Raw genomic sequence first — 24,363 nt, forward strand, 5'->3', positions numbered from 1 at the left:
AAGACTCATACTGACAGAATGATTACAACACAGGCTCCGAGACTTTGGAAGGGCCTTCACTGAAGGGGTCTCAGGCGCCCAGATGCCAGAAATTGGATTACTGCGAACTTCGGCTGCTACGGTCGTTGTGGGTACGGCCGCAGCAAGTGTCAGGGAGAGAGCAGGAAGCCAGTGTTGAAATTGTCTTTTTGTCCTTCCTTCTTCATTGTTTAAATAAAGTTATTTTTCCGTGTTGGAGAACAGCTGCATTCCACGACTATTAGTTGCCTGGACTGCTGTGACCAGAGGAAGAGAAAAGCTGTGTTGGTCCCGTCTATCTATGTACAAGGGCCTGGGGGTGATCACTGACCGTTTGCTCAGTGGACTCTGTCTATGTACTGTGCCTTTAAATACACAGTCTTATTCCAAACTTTAGAAGTTATAACCTATCCACAGGATAGGTTAAATGTTTAGGATTGGTGGGGGTCGGACCACTGATCCCAGGAAGGAGAAATGCTTCATCTGAATGGAGATATGGCCACACATGGGCACCACTGATTTATGGGATTGCTGGAGATAGTCAAGTGGGAAATGCACATTGAATGGAGCACTGGTGAACATTCTTGCCCATCTCTCCATCCTGATGGGGCATTGACAGCTACATTTTAGGGATTAGTGGGAATGCCCACCAATCTGCAAGTTATGTACTAATTTAGTGCTATATTTTTATGCAGATTGGAAAAGAAAATACTATAGATGAATTGTGTTCCTAGGATATCTAATGGGATTGCAATAGGCGTTTCTAATATTTTCTTTAAAAAGTGGCAGGTAAGAAAAATATCTGTCTCAATTTGCTCCATCCCCAATGGAAATTAGGTTTATTAGTAAAATGTACAATTAAAATAAGAACAATCTAAACACCGCTATTATCCCAAGTGGTTTATCCAAATTCATCAGAAGATGCCACTTTTACAGAATTTTTCATCTCCTTCATGACAAGTGTCTTTAGTACTTATTAGAGCTCCTCTGGCTGTTATGACCTATTGCAAACATTATGCATAGATAGACCCCAGCTTCTGGTAGCGTTCCTGATAAATATAAGCCCATTCCTCATTGGTAGTGTTAGGCGTCGGCTTCCTGGCACTGCACAGCGGGAATCCAGAGCCAGACATCCTGCGGTCTCCCTTTCTCTCCGACCGCTCGGACTCCTGCTCAGCAATCACGGCGAACCAGGCATTCTCCTCAGACTCGTTCTGTGAGCCTGGATGTTGCTGCCACCTCCGGTGCAGCAATGGTAGCGCAATCTGCTTTGCAGGGAACCGCTAAAGAGGCTAAGTCCTCGTGCCGTGCTACTGGGCATGCCCGCAACGTTCCCTCTCAGTGGAGAGCAGGGGTCACATGTGCAGGTCCTGTGTCGGATCTGATTGGTCCTTCCCAATTGGAAGGTCCCGGAAGCGCATGGCTATAAAAGCCCCGCATGGCGGCTCGGCCATGCGCTAGTGTAGCATATTATTCTGTGTGTGTATGGTGATGGATGCATGGACTGGTGTCTGACTCATTATGAAACCCCTACCCTCTGATATTACGAGAGGTGACCGAGTGTGTATAGGAAGCTCCAGGGTTGTGGCAAGCTACACGCCACTTGATCCACGCCTACACTAGCGTCCATCGGCGCCCGGTCCTCGGCGCCGACGCTTGCGGCTTTCTCTGCCGCTGCGCTGTAGTAACAGCAGCTATTGGTGTTCGCGGCTGCGACGCCACACGCAGGCCTCTGTGACGCTAACAGGGCCCGCGCCTTTGCTTTAGTGCTCGCCAAGCGACTCTGTGTTTGTACGGAGCCGCCCTTAGCGTTCGGGTGACGTTAACCCGAGCGCAGTACCGCACCTACTAGGTGCATCTGCCATTGTTCAGCAGCGGTCTTGTCACCTACCGCACGGTGGACCCCGGGCGGCGAACGCACCTACTATTATTTGTATTTGGTGCGTTCCGCCGACCCTAACATTACACTAGCGCCAGGGTCTGGCTGGCAATGGCAGACGTGCAGCAGCTGCAGCGCTACATTCGGCAGCTGGAGAGCAGGTTGGCGGCTATTGAGAGCACCAACTCAGCTGTGGCTGTCTCACGTGCGCCCACACTTTTGCCCTCGCCGCTCCCCGATAAGTTTTTGGGTGACAGCGCCACCTGTAGGGGATTCGTTAGCCAGTGCTCCATTCAGCTGGAGTTGCTGGCTGCACGGTTTCCTACAGAGCGGGCTAAGGTGGGGTTTATTGTCTCCTTGTTGTCTGGCCGGGCATTACAGTGGGTCACGCCATTGTGGGAACGTGATGATCCCGTGGTTCAGGGACCTGCTCAGTTCCTCGCGGCTCTGAAGCAAGTCTTCTTGGGACCACGGGTCACACATGATACGGCTCTCCAATTGTTATCCCTAACACAAGGCTCACTCTCGGTTAGCCATTATGCTGTCCGGTTTCGGACACTGGCTTCCGAATTAGAGTGGCCGGACAAAGTCTTAGTCCCGGTGTTTTGGAGAGGCCTGGCTGAGCACGTCAAGGATGTTCTAGCCACTAGGGAGATTCCCACAATTCTGGAGGAATTGATCGCCGTTTCCACCCGCATTGATCTCCGTTACACGGAGCGTGGGTTGGAACGAGCGTAATCCAGATGTAGGGTTAATTTGGCCCCCACCTTTACCGTGCCGCTGGAGGACCCCGCACAAGAGCTCTCTTCCTCTGAGCCTATGGAGGTGTCTCGCACTGGCACTAAGCCGCGTCCGATGTGAAGCTCTGTGCGCTGTTATCAGTGCTGACAGTTTGGCCATTCGGCTGGCACATGTCCTCAGCGACCGAAAAGACGACCACGTCCAGTGGTCGTAGGTGGTGGTCAATCCAAAATGGGACCCTTTTCACCCAAACCGGTGTTTCGGGGTACTTTAGATAGTGGGTCCTCCACCTGGGAGGCAGAGGTCACCCTGGATTCCGGGGCCGAGGGGAACTTTATGTCCTCAACTTTTGCCCAGAGTCACGCTATCCCTCTGGTGTTACTCTTGCAACCTCTGTCCATTAGGGTGGTAAATGGGGCACCGTTATCGTCACAGGTGACCCATCAGACAGTCCCACTCGGACTCTCCATTTCACCCTCACATCAGGAGACTCTGTCCCTGCTTATCATGCCCAATGGCATCGATCAGGTGCTCCTCGGAGTTCCCTGGCTTCGTTGCCACTCCCCACATGTTGACTGGGTTTCGGGGAGGATACTGGGCTGGGGCAAGGACTGTGAGGGAAGGTGTCTGAGGGGCAGTGTTCAGGTGGCTTCCACTGAAGTGCCTGCGGATCTCTCCGCGCTCCCCAGGTCCTACCACCAGTACGCGGATGTCTTCTCTAAGAAGTCTGCGGAGACGCTCCCGCCACACCATTCCTATGATTGCCCGATCGATCTCCTGCCAGGTACAGAGCCTCCCCGAGGCTGTGTTTATCCATTATCATTCCCTGAGACGGAGGCTATGTCTCAATATATCTGGGAGAACCTGGCTAGGGGTTTTATCAGGAAATCTGTGTCACCGGCTGGTGCAGGGTTCTTCTTCGTACAGAAGAAGAATGGAGAGTTATGTCCCTGCATTGACTACAGAGGTCTCAATGCTATCACGGTTAAAAACAAATACCCCCTACCGTTGATCGCGGAGTTATTTGACAGGTTGCGGGGGGCCCGGATCTTTACTAAATTAGATCTGCGGGGGGCATACAACCTGATCCGCATTCGCGAAGGAGACGAATGGAAGACAACTTTTAATACCAGGGATGACCATTACGAATACCTGGTTATGCCCTTTGGCCTTTGTAATGCGCCAGCTGTCTTCCAAGATTTTGTCAACGACGTCTTCCGCGACTGGCTCTCTACCTCGGTGGTGGTCTATCTGGATGACATACTCATCTTTTCGCCAGATTTGACCACCCACCGGAGAGACGTCTGCAGGGTCTTCGACCGTCTGCGGGCGAACTCGCTATTCGCCAAGCTGGAGAAGTGCCAGTTTGAGCAGGAGTCCTTGCCGTTCCTGGGCTATATCATCTTGGCCCAGGGGCTGACCATGGATCCTGCCAAACTACAAGCGGTAATGGACTGGCAAGAACCCCATTCCCTCAAAGCGGTGCAGCGCTTTTTGGGGTTCGTGAATTACTACCGCCAGTTCATACCACACTTTTCCACACTGGTGGCTCCTTTGGTTGCTCTCACCAAGAAAGGAGCTAACCCCAATGCTTGGTCGGAACAGGTCTCCAAAGCCTTCTCGGCTATAAAATCGCATTTTACTGGCGCCCCCATATTACATCATCCCGATGTGGATGAGCCGTTTATCCTTGAGGTAGACGCTTCTTCCGTCGGTGCAGGAGCAGTCCTTTATCAAAAGGATGCTCAAGGTCGAAAGCATCCCTGCTTCTTCTATTCCAAGACCTTCTCACCGGCGGAGAAAAATTACTCCATCGGCGACAGGGAGCTGCTAGCCATGAAGTTGGCTTTTTCCGAGTGGAGACATCTCCTGGAAGGAGCCCGGTTCCCCTTTCAGGTATATACAGACCATAAAAACCTGGTCTACCTACAGGCAGCCCAACGCCTGAATTCCCGTCAGGCCAGGTGGTCGCTCTTCTTTTCCCGATTCCGCTTCACCCTGCACAACCTCTCTAGAGAGAAGAACGTCCGTACGGATGCTCTCTCACGCTCGGTGGTCTCAGCGGAAGAAGGAGAAGCTGAGCCTCGGTTAATTCTCCCGCCGGAGAGTTTTACGACTGTGGCTCCAGTCGCTCTCGAGTCAGAACCACCGGGCAAGACCTTGGTGCCTCCTCAGCTATGGCCGGAGGTCCTCGCCTGGGCACATGCCTCCAGGGTGGGTGGCCATTTTGGCAATAAACGGACCACCGAACTCCTGGCAAGGTCATATTGGTGGCCACATATGGCTCGAGATGTCAAGGAATACGTGCAAGCATGCTTCTCGTGTGCTCGGAACAGACCCTCTAGACAGAGGCCGGTGGGGTTGTTGTTTCCCCTGCCAGTGGCGGATAGACCATGGGAGATGGTTGGCATGGATTTCATAGTTGGCCTGCCCAAGTCTGGTGGCAGTACGGTCATCTGGGTGGTCACCGACCATTTTTCCAAAATGGTGCATCTGGTGCCACTCGCACGCCTGCCTTCCGCTCGAGGTCTGGCCACCTTGTTCATTAAGCACGTATTCCGTTTACATGGCATGCCAGATAAAATCGTGAGTGACCGAGGTCCTCAGTTTGCGTCTCGGTTTTGGAGGGAGCTCTGCAGTTTACTTAGCATCGAGCTAAATCTATCCTCCGCCTATCATCCCGAGACGAATGGCTTGGTCGAGAGAGCCAATCAGACCTTGGTCACCTATTTACAGCATTTTGTCTCTGCCAGGCAGGATGACTGGGCATCCTTGCTACCTTGGGCTGAATTTGCCCTAAACAATGCGGTGGCTGATTCCACTGGTCAGACGCCCTTTCTCCTAAACTATGGTCAACATCCACGCGTCCCTGTCCCGATGCCAGTGTCCTCCACTGACTCCAGGGTGGCAGACTGGGCAGTGGAGGCCCGGGACATTTGGGATCGCACTCAGGATGCTATCCGGGCATCTAAAGAAAGGATGAGGGCGTCCGCCGACACGCATCGGCGGCCCGCGCCAAGCTTCTCCCCTGGCGACATGGTATGGCTCTGTACCAGAAATATTAAACTGCGGGTCGAGTCTCCCAAGTTCGCACCGCCATACATTGGACCATTCAAGGTCCTCGAGCGACTTAGCTCGGTGGTCTACCGCCTGGCTCTTCCTCCACATTTGGCCATTTCGGACGTGTTCCATGTGTCCCTCCTCAAACCAGTTCACATGATCCAGTTTTCTGAGTCATCTGCCGGGTCATCAGACTTATCGTCTGACGAGTTTGAGGTTAACGCCATCGTGGGGCGCAGGTTTGTCCGTGGCAAAAAATTTTATTTGGTGGACTGAAAGGGTCATGGTCCCGAGGATCGGACCTGGGAGCCGGTGGAAAACATTCATGCACCGCTCCTGATCGCGGCCTTTGAGTGCAATGAGGCTCAGAGGGGGGCCCTAGGAGGGTGGGTAATGTTATGTGTCGGATTCCTGGCACTGCACAGCGGGAATCCAGAGCCAGACATCCTGCGGTCTCCCTTTCTCCTCCGACCGTTCGGATTCCTGCTCAGCAATCACAGCGAGCCAGGCATTCTCCTCAGACTCGTTCTGTGAGCCTGGATGTTGCTGCCACCTCCGGTGCAGCAATGGTAGCGCAATCTGCTTTGCAGGGAACCGCTAAAGAGGCTAAGTCCTCGTGCCGTGCTACTGGGCATGCCTGCAACGTGCCCTCTCAGTGGAGAGCAGGGGTCACATGTGCAGGTCCTGTGTCGGATCTGATTGGTCCTTCCCAAAGTATTGGAAGGTCCCGGAAGCGCATGGCTATAAAAGCCCCGCATGGCGGCTCGGCCATGCGCTAGTGTAGCATATTATTCTGTGTGTGTATGGTGATGGATGCATGGACTGGTGTCTGACTCATTATGAAACCCCTACCCTCTGATATTACGAGTGGTGACCGAGTGTGTATAGTCAGCTCCAGGGTTGTGGCAAGCTACACGCCACTTGCTCCACGCCTACACTAGCGTCCGTCGGCGCCCGGTCCTCGGCGCCAACGCTTGCGGCTTTCTCTGCCGCTGCGCTGTAGTAACAGCAGCTATTGGTGTTCGCGGCTGCGACACCACACGCAGGCCTCTGTGACGCTAACAGGGCCCGCGCCTTTGCTTTAGTGTTCGCCAAGCGACTCTGTGTTTGTACGGAGCCGCCCTTAGCGTTCGGGTGACGTTAACCCGAGCGCAGTACCGCACTGTTATGAAAGAGTCACCGTAGGAGGCAGACACAAAAATAGAAGCTACGTCCAGAAAACCAGAGAAGTTGGCAACTATCAGATTGCAGACCCCTGAACCTATCAACACAACTAGCAGTAGCCGTGGGGGTTTCCTACGGTGCCCTAGACCCCTTGATCACAGCCGGAGAGCTAAATAGCCTAAAGACAGAAAAGGAAATCTAAACTGCCCCAGAGCAGACCCCAAAGTAAAAGACAACCCCCAACATATAATGACGGTGAAGCAAGATGAAAAAACACTCACACAGATAGAAAGATAGACTGAGCAAACGATGGGGCCCAAGCTAACTAAACAGGACAGGAAAGGAAGGTTGCTGTCTGCAATCTGCCAAAACCCTATCAAAGACATAAGCCAACAGGCTGATATGGAAAAAGACCCTGAAGCAGCTAGGCTTCAAAAAACTATATCAGCACTCAGGTATTTTCTGAAGACAGAGCTAAAGGAATTCAGCTCACCCCAGCAGGGAATGGCAGAAATCCAGAAAAACAAAGCAAAACAAAGTAAAAGCACAAATGCAAAAAGTAGAGCAGAAAACTTAGCTTTAGAAGAGCAGGAATTCAGACTGGTCTCCAAGAATCCCTCAGAGAAATCACCCGCAGGGCAGAAGGGCGTCGGCGGCCTTATATCCAGTCAGTAACTCCACTCAGCCAGTCATCATCATTAGGCTCAGGTGCTTGATAATCAGGCTCACTACCTTTCTTTACCAGAAAAGGAGTTCATCGGGCCTCAGTGGTGAAGGGGAAAATGAACTCACAACACCGCACCTACTAGGTGCATCTGCCATTGTTCAGCAGCGGTCTTGTCACCTACCGCACGGTGGACCCCGGGCGGCGAACGCACCTACTATTATTTATAATTGGTGCGTTCCGCCGACCCTAACAGGTAGTGGTCTCTAGGTCATTAATATTCTTGTGTTGTATAGAGAATGGTCCAAAAACTTAAGAGAAGAGATCATTGTCTTGTATACATACAGTGAAGCATGGCAGTGGCTTGGTGTTACCTTCAGTAAAGCATGGCGGTGCTTCAGCAATGTCTACAGTGAAGTATGATGATGCCTCAGCGATGCCTACAGTGAAGCATGGCGGTGCCTCACTGATGCTTACAGTGAAGCATGGTGGCGGCGTGTAGTCTCTGGAGCTGCTCTGCTTTCTCTAGCACTTGAAACCTGCAGTATGTAAGATGCAAGCAGCTAAATCAAGTATCAAACAATTCTAAGGAGCAAACATCACACTTTCATCATCACTGAACTTTCCAACAGGACAATAATACCACGTTTTCAGTAGAAGTTCAGGAAGATTCTGTAGTTGCTTGACTTGAATCCAATACCTTATTTGATGAAAAATTTGAAAGTGGCAGCTGCAGCGCGCAAAACCAGGTATATTAGTGAACTGGAGTTCATTGGCTAATATTCCTCAATAATGCAGCTGGAAGCCAGTGTCTGGCTATGTATCAGAATTGAAGCAGGTCATAACATCCAGACATGCATTACTGAGTACTAAAAGATGTGTGTCCTGAAAGGGGTGAATAATTCAGAGACTGCAGGCGTTAGTAAAAGTGACATATTGTGTAGACTTTGGAGAAACCACTTGTTCTTTTGGTTGTGCTGAGCTATTTACATGGTTCTTGTACGAGTGGTTTATTGCAAACAGCAGAAAGTTTGCATAGTTTGTATAGTTTCCTAATAAACCTAATTTGCAATGGTGGATTTATGAATAATTTTGATTGCATCTGGAAATCTGTGGTTACATCTCACATACTGTATATGAAATAAAACAATCCGGAAGCTTCTCCCTCTTCTGTGCACTGATGTTGACAGGTGTTGAATCATGCTAGAAATCCATTAAAAAAAATTGACTATCAAACGTAATAAAAGCAGACAGTACCAATATATGAATTCCGAATGGCCTTTGCATCCCATTGATACATAATGCTATACATTTCCCATTCATGGATATTCATTCCATCATCATTGTCAAGATCAAGTAGCAAAATTAATTGTCAGCTCAGCGCTGTAACGTCATAAATTGGTTTAGCAAAACAGCACAAAGCTTCCATACGTAATGCATGTAGACATTGTGAGGTAGCGCTGTCATTTACTTGGGGAATTCTCGCTTGGCAGCAAACAAAACACATCCGGCCCGGGTTTTCCATCAAACATAGCAATCCATGCAGTTTATTATGCAGCATAAACCGATAGAAGCAATCAACAAAACTTCACATAAACAGCAGAGCGTCCATTATAGCTTCACACTGTAAACCCAGTGTTCACACAGGTTGCTCAATGTCCAGCATACAGGCTCTTAGCCTCATTTATCTCACCCACGTCAGGGTCTCCACATGGTTCCGTCACTCATGCTGCAGACGACCATATCCCTCCAGGGAACTTTCAGGCTCTGGCAGCCATTACACACAGCCACACACCGGCTGTTAGCCAGGAGACAATCCTCCTCACGGGACCTTCCGCTCTGGACCAACCAGGTCCCTGCATTTACCACATGTGACTCACCCTGGCCACATTGTATCGTTCATAGCCACGCCCACTGGGTCACATGACTCTGACCTCATCACAGGTCCTTCAGGCATTTTCACACTCTTTACAACCGTGCTTTAAACACACCCCCTGGGTGGGTTTGTAGGTAACCAGGCTCCCTCAACTCTCTAGTTACCTGGAGACTTCTCCCTCACATATTAACACAGCACCTCAGCAATGTCCTTGCTGATCACACATACACAAGTCTCCATCTCAAAGCCACCCACTTTGAGATACATAACGGCCACTCAACACTCTGCCATTCATCCCTTCTCCTGGGACCTCCACACAGCGCCCCCTAGTGGACACAGTGGTTACTACACCACAACATTTTATGCCATGTTCTGGGATAATAGATATGTATAATACAACTTATTACAGATGAATTATAATACATCGCTTATAGGTTTCTATAAAGACATATATGTATATATACAGTACATAGTATATACACACACATATATACAGTCATATGTAAAAGTTTGGGCACCCCTATTAATGTTAACCTTTTTTCTTTATAACAATTTTGGTTTTTGCAACAGGTATTTCAGTTTCATATATCTAATAACTGATGGACTCAGTTATATTTCTGGATTCAAATGAGGTTTATTGTACTAACAGAAAATGTGCAATCTGCATTTAAACAAAATTTGACGGGTGCAAAAGTATGGGCACCCTTATCATTTTCTTGATTTGAACACTCCTAACTACTTTTTACTGACTTCCTGAAGCACTAAATTGGTTTTGTAACCTCATTGAGCTTTGAACTTCATAGCCAGGTGTATCAAATCATGAGAAAAGGTATTTAAAGTGGCCACTTGCAAGTAGTTCTCCTATTTGATTCTCCTATGAAGAGTGGCATCATGGGATCCTCAAAACAACTCTCAAATGATCTGAAAACAAAGATTATTCAACATAGCTTTTCAGGGGAAGGATACAAAAAGTTGTCTCAGAGATTTAACCTGTCAGTTTCCACTGTGAGGAACATAGTAAGGAAATGGAAGAACACAGGTACAGTTCTTGTTAAGCCCAGAAGTGGCAGGCCAAGAAAAATATCAGAAAGGCAGAGAAGAAGAATGGTGAGAACAGTCAAGGACAATCCACAGACCACCTCCAAAGACCTGCAGCATCATCTTGCTGCAGATGGTGTCACTGTGCATCGGTCAACAATACAGCGCACTTTGCACAAGGAGAAGCTGTATGGGAGAGTGATGCGAAAGAAGCCGTTTCTGCAAGCACGCCACAAACAGTCGCCTGAGGTATGCAAAAGCACATTTGGACAAGCCAGTTACATTTTGGAAGAAGGTCCTGTGAACTGATGAAACAAAGATTGAGTTGTTTGGTCATACAAAAAGGCGTTATGCATGCGCTGTATTGTTGACCGATGCACAGTGACACCATCTGCAGCAAGATGATGCTGCAGGTCTTTGGAGGTGGTCTGTGGATTGTCCTTGACTGTTCTCACCATTCTTCTTCTCTGCCTTTCTGATATTTTTCTTGGCCTGCCACTTCTGGGCCTAACAAGAACTGTACCTGTGTTCTTCCATTTCCTTACTATGTTCCTCACAGTGGAAACTGACTGGTTAAATCTCTGAGACAACTTTTTGTATCCTTCCCCTGAAAAGCTATGTTGAATAATCTTTGTTTTCAGATCATTTGAGAGTTGTTTTGAGGAGCCCATGATGCCACTCTTCATAGGAGAATCAAATAGGAGAACTACTTGCAAGTGGCCACTTTAAATACCTTTTCTCATGATTTGATACACCTGGCTATGAAGTTCAAAGCTCAATGAGGTTACAAAACCGATTTAGTGCTTCAGGAAGTCAGTAAAAAGTAGTTAGGAGTGTTCAAATCAAGAAAATGATAAGGGTGCCCATACTTTTGCACCCGTCAAATTTTGTTTAAATGCAGATTGCACATTTTCTGTTAGTACAATAAACCTCATTTGAATCCAGAAATATAACTGAGTCCATCAGTTATTAGATATATGAAACTGAAATACCTGTTGCAAAAACCAAAATTGTTATAAAGAAAAAAGGTTAACATTAATAGGGGTGCCCAAACTTTTACATATGACTGTATATCTATACACATATATACGTACTCACACATCTATATATATAACTAGCTGAAGAGCCCGGCGCTGCCCGGGCATAGTAACTAACTGTGGTTAGTTATAGCAAATTATAATTATCCTCCATCCCATAGTCCCGTGCCCATATACCCATCATACATATCCACGATCCCATAGGCCCATGCCCATATACCCATCATACATATCCTCCATCCCATAGTCGAGTGCCCATATACCCATCACACATCATCCATCCCATAGTCCAGTGCCCATATACCCATCACACATCCTTCATCTCATAGTCCCATGCCCATATACCATCATACATATCCTCCATCCCATAGTCCAGTGCCCATATACCCATCACACATCCTCCATCCCATAATCCCGTGCCCATATACCCATCATACATATCCTCCATCCCATAGTCCAGTGCCCATATTCCCATCACATATCCACCATCCCATAGGCCCGTGCCCATATACCCGTCATACATATCCTCCATCCCACAGTCCAGTGCCCATATACCTATCACACATCCTCCATCCCATAGTCAACCATTATGACAACATGATGAGCGGCGGGGCTTGCAACCTATGATGACATCAGAGTCGCCATGGCAACCATTGTGACATCATAATGAGGGGCGGGGCTTGATACTTGATAGTTATAACAAATTATAATTATCCTCCATCCCATAGTCCCGTGCCCATATACCCATCATACATATCCACCATCCCATAGGCCCGTGCCCATATACCCATCATACATATCCTCCATCCCATAGTCCCATGCCCATATACCCATCATACATATCCACCATCCCATAGGCCCGTGCCCATATACCCATCATACATATCCTCCATCCCATAGTCCCATGCCCATATACCCATCACACATCCTCCATCCCATAGTCCCATGCCCATATACCCATCATACATATCCTCCATCTCATAGTCCCATGCCCATATACCCATCACACATCCTCCATCCCATTGTCCCATGCCCATATACCCATCATACATATTCTCCATCCCATAGTCCCATGCCCATATACCCATCATACATATTCGCCATCCCATAGTCGAGTGCCCATATACCCATCACACATCCTCCATCCCATTGTCCCATGCCCATATACCCATCATACATATTCTCCATCCCATAGTCCCATGCCCATATACCCATCATACATATTCGCCATCCCATAGTCGAGTGCCCATATACCCATCACACATCCTTCATCTCATAGTTCAATGCCCATATAGCCATCATACATATCCTCCATCCCATAGTCCCGTGGCCAGATACCCATCACACATCCTCCATCCCATAGTCCCGTGCCCATATACCCGTCATACATATCCACTATCCCATAGGCCCGTGCCCATATACCCATCATACATATCCTCCATCCCATAGTCCAGTGCCCATATACCCATCACACATCCTCCATCCCATAGTCAACCATTATGACATCTTAATGAGCGGCGGGGCTTGCAACCTATGATGACATCAGCGTCGTCATGGCAGCCATTGTGACATCATAATGAGGGGCGGGGCTTGATACGCACACACTGTTTCCCCAGTATGTAGATAGGGGCATTATGACATCATAGTGAGGGGCGGGGCTTGACGCGCACACACTTTTTCCCCAGTATGTAGATAGGGGCAAAATTGTTTGGTGAATTGGAACGTGCGGGGCTAAAATTTTGCCTCACAACATAGCTTAGGACGCTCTCGGGGTCCAGACGTGTGACTGTGCTAAATTTTGTGGCTGTAGCTGAGACGGTGCGGATGCCTATCCCGGACATACACACATACATACATACATACATACACACATACATACATACATACATACATACATACACACTTTGAGCTTTATATATTAGATTGCCTTAAATTGTCTTTCATCCACTTCCATCTGGATGTCCCTGTATCCCACAATCCACCGCGCCGAACCAGAAGTACACCGACCACCATTTTGGAACACCCTAGTGCTGCCACTCAGATCCAGGACGCTGCTGCGATCCTGACCGCCGCTGGGATCCCAGCTGCCGCTCGGATCCAGGCCACTGCTGCGATCCCAACCGCCGCTGGGATCCCAGCTGCCACTCGGATCCAGGCTGCCGCTGCAATCCCGAACGCTGCTGCGATCCTGACCACCGCTGGGATCCCGGCTGCTGCTTGGATCCCAGCCGCCGCTCGGATCCAGGCCGCCGCTGCGATCATGAGGCTGTGAAAGGGGTGTAAAGAGGGGGTATAACAAGAAGGGTGGAATGAAGGGGGTATAATGAGAAGGTGTAATGAGGGGGTGTAATGAGAGGGATGCCACCGTGCAGTCACCGTGCAGTCACAGCCGGCAAGAAAGACCGCGGCTTGAGGCCTGTGCTGGAGATTGGGTGCGGCCACCCTCTGGTGGCGCCGCACACCATCTCCAGCACAGGCCGCAAAACACCGTCTTTCCTGCCGGCTGTGAGAGGGGTGTAACGAGAGTGTGTAATGAGGGGGGAGTAATGACAGGGATGCCGCCGCCGGACCCCGCCACGACCCACCGCCAGACTACACGCCCCAGATCCTGCCGCTACCCACCCACCCACCTCCGTGCAGTCACAGCCGGCAGGAAAGACCACGGCTTAAGGCCTGTGCTGGAGATTGGGTGTGGCCATCCTCTGGTGGCGCCGCACACCATCTCCAGCACAGGCCGCAAAACACCATCTTTCCTGCCGGATGTGACTGCACGAAAGTGGGTGGGCCACCGGATGTGACTGAGCGAAAGTGGGTGGGCCACCACCCTCAGCGCTACAAAACTGCCCCCATCGTGATGTTACTTCCCTCCCGATGCGATAGCATCGGGCCCACATCTAGTATATATATATTTATATACATGTGTGTGTGTAGATATATATATATATATATATATATATATATATACATACACAGTTGTGCTAAAAAGTTTACACTGGCAGAATTTTTGATTTCTTGGCCTTTTTTCAGAGAATATGAGAATATGAGAATATGAGAAACCTTTTTCTCCACCCATTGTTAGTGGTTGGGTGAAGCCATTTATTGTCAAACTACTGTGTTTTCTCTTTTTAAATCAAAATGACAACCCAAAACATCCAAATGACCCTGATCAAAAGGACACATACCTAATTTTTTGATACTTTGTTTTGCCCCCTCTAATATCAATGACAGCTTGAAGTCTTTTGTGATAGTTGTGGATGAGGTTCTTTATTTTCTCAGAAGGTAAAGCTGTCCACTCACCTTGGCAAAAAACCTGAAAAAACAACTCAACAAAGATAGTGGTACCATTATCTCATTAATATTGCTAAATCCTATCATTCATTGTGGTACACTTATCGCGAACAAAATCCTGGGTCGATCGTTAATATTGTAGGGATGAAAGCACAAGAAAAAAACAATCACTCAACCCAAAGTTATATGAAAATTTAGAAATGCTTTATTATAAATTTCATAGAACAGGTTAACAAAAATGGAAAGGCCACAGTGCTTATGTGCAGTTACAAACATGGGACGCGACTGTGCTGCAATGACAGTCCTTCAAATATTATATAAATTCATAGTTGCCATAAACAACTTTAATATTATTTAGGCCATGATGCCCCCCCCCAAAAATAAAACCTTCGGTAATATAATAGTCTATCGTGCACGATACATGGTTATAGTATATCTTAAAAAGTATGCAACATAGTAAGATCACAATAGATTAATAGACACACATGCACCCAATAATTTTCAGATTAGCATACTTTAGATAGACAGCTGGATAATAGTCTATTAGTCAATCATGCACAATATAGAATTATAGTCTATCTTAAGACATATGCAGACTGATTGATAAATAGCAATATCACAACAAATGAATCAACACATATGTGTACGGTAATATCAAGTAGGCATACCTTAGATAGTCACCATGTAAGGAGGCAGGGGGGTACCCAGCAAAACACGCATCTCCACAACGTGCGTTTCGGCAAAGCCTTCATCAGGGGGCATGCCACAAACAGTGATGCTGTGTTTAAAAAGGGGCCAGAGCCAATCAGTGATGACCCAGAAGTGTCCATCCATTGCCAGAGTAACACCAGCGCCAGCCGACATCACCGCAACATCCCGGGCCGTGCTGGGAGTAAACTTCACACTGCTCTTACTCACTGGGAGTGCAGGAGCCAGCCAGCATGATGGGGGCTCAATAGCTGTAAGAGGAACATCATCATCTAAACCTGAGACGACGCATGCGCAGTCATGACAATCCTCCTGTCAGTTGGCATCCGCGTCAAAGAGGGGGGTGGCGCCAGAGCACATGACATGTGACCTGATGTCAGTCACCCAGGAGACGCAGATAGCCGACAAAGGGATTACATGGCACGCATGTGCGCAGGACATAGATGGTAGTGAAATGTAGCCAAAGAAGTGGGTACTTATCCAAAATAGCTGGAATAATTGGTAGAAAACAATACCAAACATAAGTATCAACATCATCGAATGTGTGGTCGTGATCAAACACACCAAAGGACTTAAGATAATCCACAGTAATAATTACTATGTCATTACCAACTAACTGTAGCAATATTGATATATACTATTCGAATAATGCTGGAACTCCACAATAATAATAAATACTCTTGTTCAAAAAAGTGGATAGAAAATCTCATCCTATATCAAAGTATACATCATACAAATATTATATAGTGAAATATTATAAAATGTCAGAACATAATAATATTTAAGACAACAGCAAAAATGATGAGTCCTCGTTGAGCAGATGGTCAACATACTTCAAGATGGGCAAAGCAGGGATGACCATATAGAAAAACTAGCACTCCTAAAATAGGGTAAAATGAGAAAGTGATAATTAAAAACAATGTTAATAATAAAAGAACTGACAATAGCACACATGATAGAAAAAGGGTACTGGCAAACAATCAGAATCATTTCTTGATACCATGTATTGCCCCCTCTAACATCAATGACAGCTTGAAGTCTTTTGTGGTTGTTGTGGATTAGGTTCTCAGATGGTAAAACTGTCCACTCTTCTTGGTAAAAAGCCTCCAGTTCCTGTAAATTCCTGGGCTGTCTAGCATGATCTGCGGGCTTGAGATCTCCCCAGAGTGGCTCAATGATATTGAGGTCAGGAGACTGAGATGGCCACTCCAAAACCTTCACTTTGCTTTGCTGTAGCCAATGACAGGTTGACTTGGACTTGTGTTATGGATTTTTGTCATGTTAGAATGTCCAAGTACGTCCCATGCACAGCTTCCGGGCTGATGATTGCAAATTTGCCTCCAGTATTTGCTGATAGCATGCTGCATTAATGTTTCCTTCAACCTTGACCAAGTTTCCTGTGCTTTTGTAGCTCACGCATCCCCAAAACATCAGCAATCCACCACCGTGCTTTACAGTAAGATTGGTGTTCCTTTCATCATAGGCCATGTTGACCACTCTCCAAATGTAACGTTTATGGTTGGGCCAAAAGGTTCAATTTTGGTCACATCACTCCAAATTACCTTGTTCCAGAAATTTTGAGGTTTGTCTCTGTGCTGTTTTGCATATTGTAGGTGAGATACTTTGTGGCATTTGTGCAGTAATGGCTTTTTTCTGGCGGCTCGACAATGCAGCCCATTTTTCTTCAAGTGCCTCTTTTTGTGCATCTTAAAACAGCCACACTGCTAGTTCTCAAAGAGTCCTGTATTTCAGCTGATGTTATTTGTGGGGGTATTTTTTTTCATTCACAAACAATTTTCCTGGCAGTTGTGGATGAAATTTTTGTTGGTCTACCTGACCGTGGTTTTGTTTTTACAGAGCCCCTGATTTTCCATTTGTTAATCACAGTTTGAATGCTGCAGACTGGCATTATCATTTCCTTGGATATCTTTTTGTATCCCTTTCCTGTTTTATACAGTTCAACTACTTTTCCCTTAGATCCATTGACAATTCTTTTGCTTTACCCATGACTCACAATTCAGAAACATCAGTTGGTGAATGAAAGATGCAAGAGTCTGTGTGTATTCCAGAATCTCACTCAGCTTTTATGCACACACTGATTACAAGCAAATAGGTCACAGGTGAGGATGTTACCTTTAGTAGCCATTCACACCCATTTGTGTCAACTTCTGTGCATGTTCTCAGGCCAAAATCACTAGGGTATGTGACCTTCTGATCAGGGTCATTTGGATGTTTTTGGCTGTCATTTTGATTTAAAAAGAGAAAACACAGTAGCTTGACAATAAATGGCTTCACCCAACCACTAACCATGAGCGGAGAAAAAGGTTTGGTGTTTGATTCACATTCTCTGAAAAAAGACGAAGAAAGCAAAAATTCTGCCGGGGTTTGTAAACTTTTGAGCACAACTGTATAACTCCTAGCTTGCTGCTGGAAGGCGGTTGATATTTCTATTTCCAGTTCCGTGTTGCAGCTTGGAGCTATAGCAGTTGGCTATCTTCCTTTTTGGTGTTGCTGGAGGATGTCCGTGTTTCTCTCTCAGTCTACTTAAGCTGTGTTCCCCTTTGTTTGTGTATCCCATCTGTCTTTAGTAGTAGCGGGGATTTACTCGTGCTTGTCCTGTCCTTCCAGGTGCAGGGCTTATCGCCAGGGTCAGGCAGGAATTAGGATCCTGCTCAGCGATAGGTAAGGAACCTATATAGGGATGATAGGACAGACAGGGTAATGTTGTGAACTCATTTTCTGGTTTACCTCTGGCTTCTGGTGAGGGTGGTGGAGCTGGCTGTGTTGACAGAGGAGTCGTGAGTTCTCCATCCGGGCTCCCTCTGGTGGTGACAGCAGGTAATGAAGCTGATCTAAATGGCAGAGACCTGCCACCTGAGGAGGAGGACTGTGATTGGACATCAGGAGTCTCAGACTTGATTTAAGACAGCCGACTCCCTAATTTTGGGCTGGTGATTTTTTCCTGCCCTGAGGTTCTGGTTTCCAGTTCTGTTCCTGCCTTCTCAAGCTAAGTGTGCTCTGCTATTTTTTCACATGAGATTTGGTTTGGTTTACTCAGTTTTTGTGGTCAGCCAGCCCCTGCTGGGGCTGTGCAGAATTTCCATTCTTATGTCTCTGTTTATGCCAGTTTGCTTTTTGTCCCTGATCAGATTGGTCTCTTTTTGCTCTGTCTTCAGAATATACCAGAGTGCTGATATAAGGAATTGAAGTCTAGCGACTTCAGGGTTTTTGTTATCAGAAAGTGTTGGACATTTTTTGGCAGGGTTTTGTGCGTGATTGCAGACAGCATCTTTCCATTCCTGTCCTTTCTAGTTAGTGTGGGCCCCATCGTTTGCTCAGCTTATCTTTCTATCTGTGTTTGTGTTTTCATCTTGTCTCACCGACAATACATGTTTGGGGGCTGTCTATTGCTTTGGGGTCTGGTCTGGGGCAGTTTAGATTTCCCCTTTTCTTGCTTTAGGCTTATTTAGTTCTCCGGCTGTGACGAGGCGTCTAGGATCATTGTAGGTACGCTCCATGGCTACTGCTAGTTGTGTGGATAGGATCAGGGGTCTGCAATCCGCTTAGTTACCAACCTCCCTGGTTTTCTGGGGCTTAGCTTGTTTTTGTTTTTCCTCCTCGGTGACTCATTCATAACAGGGTAAAGTTAGATCTGTCTAGGGTTCTCCACTCCCTCCTTCCCTAGTGATTGATTCCCTTTCCACTATCCCTTCATGTTGCACTTAGCCTTTCCTATACACGTTGCGTGACAATTACATTTCTGGGAAAATTTGCGTGAACAGGTGAATTTGAATTTTTCCTTTTCTGCTTATCTCTAAGACCAAAAAGGGTGATAATTAAATTTGTGATTTGTGCTTCCCTTTTTGATATATAATTGTACTACTGTTTTATTTTTTTTTTATTAATTTTCTAAGGCATCAAAATAAGCTTGCTCTTTGTCCTTCTTTACCTTTCTTAGGATTCATGTTATCATGTTATTCCATGATGATCAACTTAAACAAAAAGAAAAACGCCATTACTCTGTTGGGCGTTGTCTATGCTATGAGACCTTGCGAAATCATGAGAAACCTAAGTCATTCGCAAATTTAGCGGAGAGGGAAGGGTGGACAAATAAGTACAAACTTAGAGAAACGTGAAGGAATAAAACAATGAGGAAAGTATTTAATAAAGAGACAAAGAATTCAAGGTGTCTGAAGGAAGAAAACCCAAATTACAAAATCAGAAGAACCCGAGAAAGCCCCAGTTTACTAAACAATGCTCTATATTCTGTTGGACCGGTCCTGGGAAAATATTAGGTGTTTTACAAAGAAATAATCTGTGATGGCAATTGTACAAAAGTCCCCTGAGAGTCTAATTATTGCTCTGAGGCCATGCCGGACTATCACCACCTCACCTTTGCTTTAAATTCAATTTTCTTTACAGAAAAGATGGAAACATCTTTTAATAGCAGAGAAAATGACCGTACAGCAGTAGCGGCTTTTGTCAAATCAAATATTAGATCTTTACCGGGGCTTGGAGGGACTTCATTCGGTAATTAATGGCAGCTAAATGTTTGAAATAAAAAAAAAAAATGTAACATGAAGGCAAATTTGTATACTTGATGGCCATCTGTTATCACGGGCAAGACCGGTCTGCGGCAGCTTCCAGACAAGTGTCATTATGAGCGCCTCCATGTTTATACTAGTTGTCCAGTCCATTTGTAAAAGTTGGGATTGTGTAAAAGTCAACACATCCCCTTGGAGCCAGAATTCTTACAGGGCTGCAAAATCCTAAATTATACAAGGAGTGGGTAATGTATAAGGCATGATTTATGACTTTGGCTTGGAGAATCAAGGCGACTGGTGTGGATAATGCAAACAGTTGTCTTCTCTCTATCAAGGCTTTCGGAGATGGGTAACATCACTAGACCTTGCAGCACATCATTAAGTGTAATTTTTACGGGTTTCTGAATGATTAATGCAAATTCTTTCCTCGAGTTCTTACAGGTTGAAGCAGGGAGAAGAGTCCTCAGATAATCCGGTCATAAAAGCAGGTTTATTTCCAGGACTCATCGGCAGTGTGTGGTCTACTGGAGGTTCATAAAATAAGCTGTATACATTTATATAGTCTGGAAGAAGCTTTGAAGAACTTCAGATGGGTGGATCAGATGGGAACTCGTAACATTATATTAAAGAACTATAGTATGAGGTCGGCTGCGGAGCCAAACATTCATGGATTTAATATCATGGATTATATGAGATAAAGGTAAAATAAGGAGGATTCTTGACTTAGGGATATCAAGGCATTCTTCATATGAAATAAAAGGATAACACGACGCTTCAGTAAACACCTTACTGTTAAATCATTTCTTGAATTTGGCTGCTTGAAAGGAAATTAAAATTATGTCATATCCTTTATTATGTCTTTCACATCCATAAAGAGATCCTACCGCATTAAGCATGCGATATGATCTGCAGATAGCATGTCATAGAGCAGGTTTGATATATAGACTACACAGACAAAAGGATTGGGGCACACATCTTAATCATTGAATTTAGGGTTTTCATTCAGACCCATTGTTCCCGATGTATAACCTCTGGCCCTCTGGCCCACATGTATAACCTCCGGTTGATTGCCCCTGACTTATGAGATATGGTCCGTGGCCTCAGGCGTATAACATTTGGTCCCCCTTCCAGTGTATAACATATTTCTTTACTCATGGACACCATTACCAAACACATTAAGGGCAGGTGAAGAAGAGAAAATTTTCGGTCCAAGTGCCTTCAGACAGAACATCGGATTATACTTGACCAATGTTATGGGGCTGTACACATGTCAGATTTTTTCTTCCGACCGAACCTGTCAGATGAAACAAAATTCCATATTCCCAAGTTGGATTCAATATTCGGATCACAGTCAACCGTGTAAGTCAGTGAATGTATGGGAAACATGAAGTCATCTGAGTTCAGTCTGATTTTCACCATCTGACAGACAAGAGAAGATGGAGACATTTTTTTCTCCTCATCCAAGACAATTGGATTAAACTATGATCACACTCTGATCCAACTGTGATCAGAGTTTGATCAGAGTGTTGTAGGGAGGAGGACCCCCATAGGTTGTCTGGACCAGAACCAAGGGAACCACCATTTGGGTTCCTAGGGAAACAGTACCCGGGGAACAAAGGAGGAGAGCAGATGACTGAGCGTGACTGGGCAGCAAGGGGAGGGGTGAGTATAAAAGGAGCAGGGGGCGCGCAGGGGAGACAGTTGGTGGCATGTCAGACACTGAACAGGAGGCTGTGGGACTGTGAGAAAGCTAGAGCGGCCGACGGTGACCAGAGGGGAGAATGGCAGCAGAGAGGAGATTCTCAGTGCCCGTCAGAGAGGATGTACCGAACTTACCGACCAGAGACTGTCACCCCCCGCCAAGTCGGGGACACGACCTGCCCACGGTCGTCCGCAGCCGCTACCGCTGTGCTCCAGCCCATTGCGGCTTGGCCACTTCAATCCTGTCCGCAGTGGCGGCCTGCCCGCTGCCGCCCCACTACAGTCCGCAGTTGCGGCCTGTGCATCACCGCCCAGGTCTGCCATTACCCCGGTACAGTTGTCAGTTGGGGCCTGCTCCTCGCCTACGGAGAGACTCTTTGCACAGGCCCAGTCCGTGTGTGTGGCCCACCAGCTGCCACTCTTCCAGACTACGTCACTACCCTGCTTGGGGGGACTGGAGTTCCCGTGGACTCACTAATGAATGGGACCCTGCTGTGGCTACAGGGGGTTACCGCAACGAAAGACTCCCTTATGGCCTGTTGTGCCCCAACTTCTCCAGGGTGCTGGACACCTGAAGACTACGACAGTTCCTCAACAGCTGTGCCCAGCGGCTGCGACGTCAAAGCAGCCACATCAGCGACATCAAAGCAGCCACACCAGCGACACTGAGGGACGTCAGGAAGGATAAGTTGACTTTAGGAAATAAGGACCTGTAGTGGGCCGTTTTGTGGCCCCATAATAGCTGGCCTTGCTGGGTCAGTCACATTCTCGTTAAAGAAAGGTGTTATTATTGTTGTTAAGTCCCTGCGAGGACCATTAGTTTTACCCCTTTTTGGTTGCTCAGTATAGCCCTTGCGGCTCCAGTTCATAAACATTATTTTCCAAAACAACACTTAGTCTCGTGTCTCGTCACTGCATCCTGCAAACCTGCTCTTACCTACAGTGTGATTATCATAATTGACCATATTGTCTCGGATGAGAGAATATACAGTGGTGGTCTACACTCGTCCTAACACTTGGACACGTAAAATAGCCAGTAAGGGAAAGACACCTTTGAACTGACTACTATCTAAGCAGTATGGAAACCTTTAAGGAGTCTTGTCAATTTGACAGATCCTCGGAAAAGCGCTAAACTTTTGGTGATTTTGCAAGTCTTATCTGTTTTGAAGTTTTAGTGACTTGGAAGAACTTTAATCCCTTAGAAAGTATCTTGTGTGAGTTTATTGTTTTCTTGGTGCCCTAGGGCACTGAGCTGAATTTTAGCCAGAAGACGGACTTAACATAATAGGCAGATTATAGCTGTCTCACATAGGGGGCTGCTTGATTTTTTTTAGGGTCGGGTAGATTGCAATCTGATTACATACACCGGTGGAGAGGTTTTCATGCTATTACTAAAATGGTATAAAGGACAGGTAAGGGTTCATTGATCAGTGACACAGGACGGCTCTGACTAGTCTGAGCAGGAGACTCAGTGTAATGTTATGTATTTCGTAACAAGCATGTCAAGAAGCCAGATAAAACAGCTTACATAAAACAACTGCAGTCACTTATAATGCAGAGAGATATATTATGTAACCTGTAAAGTGTAACTGTAATTTTAATATTTATTTCATAAATTAACCAACCACATAAATATAAGACACTTTGTAATTTATCTTATCAGAGAGATCTGCTTCTTTTACCTCCTGAACTGATCTTTCTGTCACGGGGATACCTCAACAGAGAGGGGCCAGAAGACTGTGGTATCTGGTTTCATGCCCTCCTGCACTGGTTAGAAGTACTTCACCATCTTATTAAACAGTGCAGGCTTTTTTCTTGCCAATGGTGCAAGGGTTAAACTGTTCAGTTGAGACTGGAGTTGGAAGTGTAGTTCGTGGCTGGAGTAGGCGTTTGGAGAGCTGTTCAAGAGATTGTTGCTTTGAGTTTGTCTGTGTGCACATCCATATCTTCTCCTATTTAGTTTCTCCTTTCTTTACCTCTCCGGTGTCCCAATCTGTTGTTTGGTGAGTGTAATTTGTATGGTTGGTATTTTCTTTATCCCTGTCTGTCTTTCCTTGTTTGTTTGGTTAGTGTGTTCCTTTACACTGCTGCTTCCCACTACCCTGGGTGGGGTAGGGGACGGATAACGATTGATATAGGAGCGTAGCAAGGCACATGAACCCGGTGTCTTCATTTTAGGAGTAATCCGGGAGACAGAGAAAGACTAGGGTGCCCCTAGTTCTAGGAACCTGGTTAGCGCCCATAGTCCCTACACCATTGTGACACTCTCACTCTCAATTCATAGGTAAAATCAATGAAGACAGATTTTCACATTACTAAGACATGGCAGCTGGTGCCTTCAAGATTCTATGGAGGGAGGAGGAGCTAGAGGCAGATGCACATATTTTCCTAACAGTTACAATTTTCCATAGAACTTTATGAGAACCAATTACCATTGCCTATCTCAGTAATGAGAAAGTCTTCACAGAAGACTAATTTTACCAGTAAATTGTTAATTTTGAGAATGAATAATCATTCAGTCCTGGCATAGGAAGAAGATTTCTTGACCCAAATTTGCAGCCGAGCAGCTGATTAATGACCACAACATTTGTTCGACAGCTACATTTTTTTTGCGCTTTTCCCTCCTTTTTGCATTACAGCAGCCA

General features: G+C 46.4%; 1 long non-coding RNA gene across 1 annotated transcript in view; it reads right to left on the reverse strand.

Moving 5' to 3' along the window:
• The window catches only part of LOC141083728 (uncharacterized), a 31,813-nt gene extending 22,473 nt beyond the window's left edge, over positions 1–9,340 (reverse strand). Inside the window, exon 1 of the long non-coding RNA XR_012230807.1 lies at positions 9,220–9,340. This is a non-coding gene — a long non-coding RNA (uncharacterized lncRNA). The remainder of the gene's footprint in view (positions 1–9,219) is intronic.
• Positions 9,341–24,363: the final 15,023 nt, after the last annotated feature.

Source organism: Dendrobates tinctorius, unplaced genomic scaffold (assembly GCF_039654945.1).
Source record: "Dendrobates tinctorius isolate UK_male_01 unplaced genomic scaffold, ASM3965494v1 ptg000021l, whole genome shotgun sequence".
Lineage (NCBI taxonomy): Eukaryota > Metazoa > Chordata > Amphibia > Anura > Dendrobatidae > Dendrobates > Dendrobates tinctorius.